Consider the following 6,000-nt stretch of genomic DNA (forward strand, 5'->3'; position numbering starts at 1 on the left):
ATGGAAACTGGAGAATGAATGAATATGCAGTAGCATAATTTATGAATATGCATATGTCCATGCTTAGCATGCAAGTAGCTTTGAAGAGCCATCATTGAGCACTGCACTGCTAATTTAGCATTCTTTTAATGTCTAATTTATGTCCGTGCATGGCAAGATGTATAAAAGCTATCAATAATGAATGTTCTGTATTTACTAGCTCATCTGCAGAAATGGAAGCCTAATTTCTAAGGCTGAGTGACAGTTGGGGCAGTCAGCATTGTAACCTTAGCCTTGTGTCTCCTGAGAAGCAGCACAATGGTTCTGATTTATGAGCATGCTGCACTTTGACCCCCCCTTACACCAAGCAGCTCTGAGCTTCTTGGAACACAAACAGTGGCGTGATATGGCGCGTGGAACGCAACAGTTGAGCTAACAACCTCATACTTTGAAAGTATGGCTATTATAATGTTGGTATGGAATAGCGCTACAGGTTCAGCTGTGTTAGCTTGCAGCCAAGTAATTGTCTACACTTGCCACATGCAGTTGATTGCTTAATTTCGGGTCAGCATCTGAAGCCAAACGCATGTCTGTTGGTTTTGTTGACAGATCTGTTGGGCTTGCATGTCATTTTAAATCAAGGCATTGTTCCTAATAGCACAGTAACTCATAAAGGAATAGAAAAGCTATGATCATAATAGGATATTAACTATGGGCTGCATAGCCTAGTCAACTAATAAACTCACTAGTGGGCAGCAGTTGGCTAGTCGAGGACCGTGCCTGAAATACAGTCCCATAAAAAACTGCAGTGAGGACAGAACAAAGAACAGAAATCTGAAGTTGTCTGCTAAAAACAAGCACCAGAGTACTTTGTTTGTCTGGAAATACTTCACAAGATGAAGCCTCCACAAGAATACTTTGAAATACAACCTCCTAAGTCAGATCAGCTTCTGGAACTGGCATCTCTTATAGGAAAAGGCCCTGTGACTGACATGCAGTCACTGACTGTTTAGCAAGATGTGCTCATAGCCAAAACACACTCACCTTTGTGGCGTACCGGTTTGCGAACGCACAAGGATATCTTGCTTACTTGCTAACTTTGGAACAATATCTTAATGTGCGATAGCATTCTGTAGACCTATATGTCACTCGGGAAGGCATATCAATGTGTGGCAACACAGCTGCTAGCTACTAGCATTCTGCTGATTTCCCTGATAAAGCCAGCAAATAGATAGCCAGAGTCAGTTTAAATGATCTGTGAGAGATTAGATACTGAAAGCTGTGGTGATTTTAAGGTGCAGTTTACATTAGACAGTCTGTTTGCTTCTGTGAGCATTGCGTCTAAGGCTGAAATGTGCAAAAACACAACACCAAACCTCTGACATGCACACTGTACATCACATCGTAGTATCTACTGTCGTAATAGCACACCACTAATTAAATAGTGTTTACAGACCTCTGGAAAATTAGCTTTTTTGTTTATAACTAGTCAACTGCTAACAATTAATAGTTGTGCAACCCTTAATAGTAAGCCATAAAGAAACAGAAAACACATGATACTGAGAGTATATAAGGAGTAGAATGCCTAAAGCCACAGTCACACTTTAACAAGCTGGCTAATTTGCAAACCATACAGTAACAGTACAACAGTGAACGCAGTTATGTCAGATACTTATTTACTTGTGAGCATATAGTGCTGCCAAAAAAATAGAGGACTTGTGTGATTTGTGGTTAGCCAAGGAGCTAGCATTTAGCAACCTGGCTAAATTAATTATTAATTTGATTAAGTGACCCTTATTAGTCCCAAAATGGGGAAACTTCACCTCTGCAATTTAACCCATCCATGCAGTTCAAACACCAAATACACAGTAGTGATGACACATACTAGGGGGCAGTGAGCACATTTGCCCGGAGTGGTGGGCAGTGCCCGGGGAGCAATTTGGGGGTTAGATGCCTTGCTCAGGGGCACCTCAGTCATGTACTGTTGGCTCAGGGGATTGAACCAGCGACCTTCTGGTCACAAGGCTGGTTCCCTAACCTCCCATAAAAATCGCCTGCAATGAAAACACAAAAGTGAACATAAATTATAGTAGGTAACTATATACTTGTCACAGCAGAAAACAAACTCAGTTATCTCCAATTGTTTGTAGCAGAAAAGTGTAGATAGCTGATTTGGCTGGTGACAGATGGGCCATCTCTATCTCTGTGCAGCTTCAAATAGCCATGGAGCTAACATCACGGTTAGCAAGATGAATAACTTGTGACAAACAGTGAACATCAAAAGGTAATAATACAGTCTCTCGACTAAGTGCATACTCTATGTTTATTTAAAGCCAGTGAGGAAGATATATTGAAAGGTTTGTGTTTAGATGCTGATTACATTAGCGTTTCTTGAGCTTCAGCGCTGCTATATGAAGCGTCGCCCCTTCTGAGGTCTGGCGAAAGCTGTAGCATTATTTGTAGAGGATGGAAATTTCACACACAAAATGGATTTGACCTGGAAGTCTATGACGCTTGATGCATTGTATTCCACTGAAATGAATCCAATCCTGGCAACAGCATAGACCTGCAGTACTGGTCACCAGCAAAGCCAGCATATCATTGCTGTCATTTTAGTTTTCTGCATAATTTGAGCTCAGCAGCTGCCCTTTACATGGGGTGAACACTTTGTGGTGATGACCAATACAAACGTTCTAAAATTGCTTAGAATGAAATCTCTTTACATTAACATGGGGCAGTCATTTGCCTGGAGGTTAGGAAACAAGCCCTGTGACCAGAAGGTCGCTGGTTTGATCCTCTGAACAGTACCAGCACTCATGGGAAACTCACAGTAGATAGTTTACTCATTGAGATAATAGGTAAACCCATATAGGGGGCATATATTAATCAACCATAACCACACATGCTTTCTTTGCAGCTTGACATCCTTTTTTTCTTCTTTGCCAAAAGCTATGTGATACTGAACAGTGACTAATACACCCTTTCAAAGTTGTCTTCAGCCACAATCAAATATGAATGACTGCCGCATGTCTGGAAGGTAGGTAGTAAGCAGAGAGAGTAAAGATATACATGGAGAGTAACAGTCTGCGTTCATCATACCCATCATGAGGGTTTGACACCTGATCTTTTTACGCCAGTGTGCAGAGAAGGCTGCAGCTACATTATTAATTCCCACTGTGAGGCGAGGTATAAAAAAGGCTTGATAATAATGGAGCTAAACAAATCAATAAGGCAGTTTCTCAGCATTATAGGCCACAATTCTGGACAACACAATTTTATATATATATAATATATATATATATTTTTTTTATTATTGTTATTATTTTTAATTGCTGTTGGAACAAAACCTCACATCTCCATTTTTGTCCATTTTTCAGTTTTTGACATGATTTGAAAATGCATTAAATGTATCGTTCATGATGAATGGACAAACAGAAATTACCCAGAATTACTTCTGGTTAATTAAGTCTGGTTCCAGGTTTTGTTCAGACTTTTCTTGTAATGCTTTTCAGTACAGACCACAGAATTTCAACACATTATCAGGTGCTACACAGGTGCATTTGATTGTTCTTCAAAGTGCGAAGATTATACAAGCCCCATTAAAGGTGTAACATTGTCTGAAAGTCCAAGTTTGATATAGTATGTAAATATTGTTAAAGTTTTAAAACATACTGTTCAATCCTCAGTCAGCACAGTCCATAAAAGAAAATTAAGCTACAAAAATAGTCTGTTTTGAATTCATTGTTCTTGTGGTGTCATTAAAAAAACAAGTCATTTACATACACCCAGCATGTAGGCATTCAGCAGTTTAACCCTACCCACTTAAACAGAGTCACAATACAGGGAAGAGCTATTTTACATATATCCCCCTTAAAGGCACAGTAACAAAAACAACCTGTTAAATTCTGGAGGAAGGAAAATTGTCATGACTGTTTTTTGATACATAAATGTTGTTGTGGAGCTCTGAAACAGTGCCCTCCTTAAAATAGCACTACAATACAAGCCTATAAATAATGTTCATATTTTCAACAAAAACTGGAAAATGATAAAGATGTTAGAAAAAATAATCTATAATCTGTGTGCTAATTTATGACTTTTTTTACTTCTTGCTAAATTTCTTGCTAAAGTATCTATCTATCTATCTATATATCTATATATCTATCTATCTATCTATCTATCTATCTATCTATCTATCTATCTATCTATCTATCTATCTATCTATCTCTCTCTCTATCTATCTATCTATCTATCTATCTATCTATCTATCTCTTCTGTCAACAAAGCTGTTCTTTTCTTGGTCTCCTCCAACTCTCAACCGATCAAAACCACCTCCTAGCCCAACCTTGGCAGCACAACTGGTCACGCCTACACTTTCATCTCCTTGATCAAAGCTGTGTGCCCTCTCATTTCTCCTTTTCAACACACATAGCGAACACTGCACCACAACAACATGGAAACAGTCTTGAGAGGTGCAATGCAGACCTGAATGTACAGCATCATGGGAAATTTACAAAACAGTCTGACTTCAATACAGTGTGCCCTCTAATCTTGGTATTTAATGGCAGACCACCCACCCCACGATAATCCCCATACATTAATCTGGTTTTAGTCAGGGACAGATCTGGTGTCTGTGATGCGACCACCAGCTCTGTGTCAGAGTAAAACACTGGCGTCTATTGAGAAGGAGTAGGAATTTGAATAACCAAACCTCAGATAAGCCATTTTTTTATGTCTGTTTACTGTTACCATGTAAATGTATTTGCACTACTTCTGAGATGCAATGATTCAATAAAATTCATATAAATATCAAGGCTGTACTATTAGATTGCCTCAGTGCACAAAAAGATTCACCTCAATTGAAGATTTATTTATCTAGCCTTTTTTAACAAAAGGCTTTTACGCAAAGCAATATTACAGAAATCCAGGTCCAGGCCCCAAATAAGTCAAGGAATCAACCTTGAGGGGAACCAAGAACCCCTGCTCCTCTGGTCAACACCAGATAACAAAACAATAACACAACAGCAATATGAGTAATTAATAAATATTTGACAGTCAATAATTGATAAAGGAAAGAAATGAGCATTAAATAGAAATATTTAAATTAAAGAGGAATTTCACCTTTTTTTTCTCCAAAATATCTACATAATGAAACTATTAAGATGTAGACAGAGTCATTCAGAGTAGTATGGTATGAAATGCTCTGTTCTAGAGAAACTTACAGTCAGAATTGTTCACAATGATTGTGATAGGAACCAGACGTCCAGATCTGTAAAACCTGCCTCTCAGAAAGTTATTACATAATATGGTTATGAATGTGCTTCCTGATGCCTGAAACATTGTTTTATGATAGTTTTGGGAGAAACTTTCAGCTAAAAACAATTATTATAATACGTCAATTGCAGATGGGCATGTGCCATATATGCTAAAACCCAATAAAAAAAAATCCTTTTTTTTTAGGATTTACCACGATTTTATCATCATCATCAACATTAAAAATAAAACATCACAAATAGAAGACACATGTAGTTTCACTGATGGTCTTGGATAGTAAATAAAATTAAAATAAAATAAAAGGCCCCTGGTTCCTATCAGCACCCATCTAAAGAAATCTAAATCTCGTCAATGTATTATTTCAAATACCAACTTCTTTACATCTCAGTATACAGAAAGTTTGAAAGAAATTCCCTTTAATCTGTGACAACCAATGACTTCTAAAGCCTGTCAGAGTAAGAATGAGAATTAAGTCCATGAAAGCCAGCAACTACTGTTTAGAGAATCAGTGAGAAATAGGCCCATGAAAACCAGTGACTGCTGTTAGAAGCCTGTCAGGATGGCACATTAGTACGAATAGAAATGCTTCTCTTTAAAGCTCGTGCCAAGAACTTGCTCAGTCGCTCTGCCACATCCATGTGTTCTTGCTTATATAAAAGTACTAGTTTGCATGTTGTAGGTAGGAAGCATTCTAAAGAACTCACCTGTAGCTGAACCAAAGCAGTATTTTCAAAAGCTTAACTGCAGCAC

The sequence above is a fragment of the Pygocentrus nattereri genome, chromosome 5, assembly GCF_015220715.1.
Source record: "Pygocentrus nattereri isolate fPygNat1 chromosome 5, fPygNat1.pri, whole genome shotgun sequence".
In the NCBI taxonomy this organism is placed as follows: Eukaryota; Metazoa; Chordata; class Actinopteri; order Characiformes; family Serrasalmidae; genus Pygocentrus; species Pygocentrus nattereri.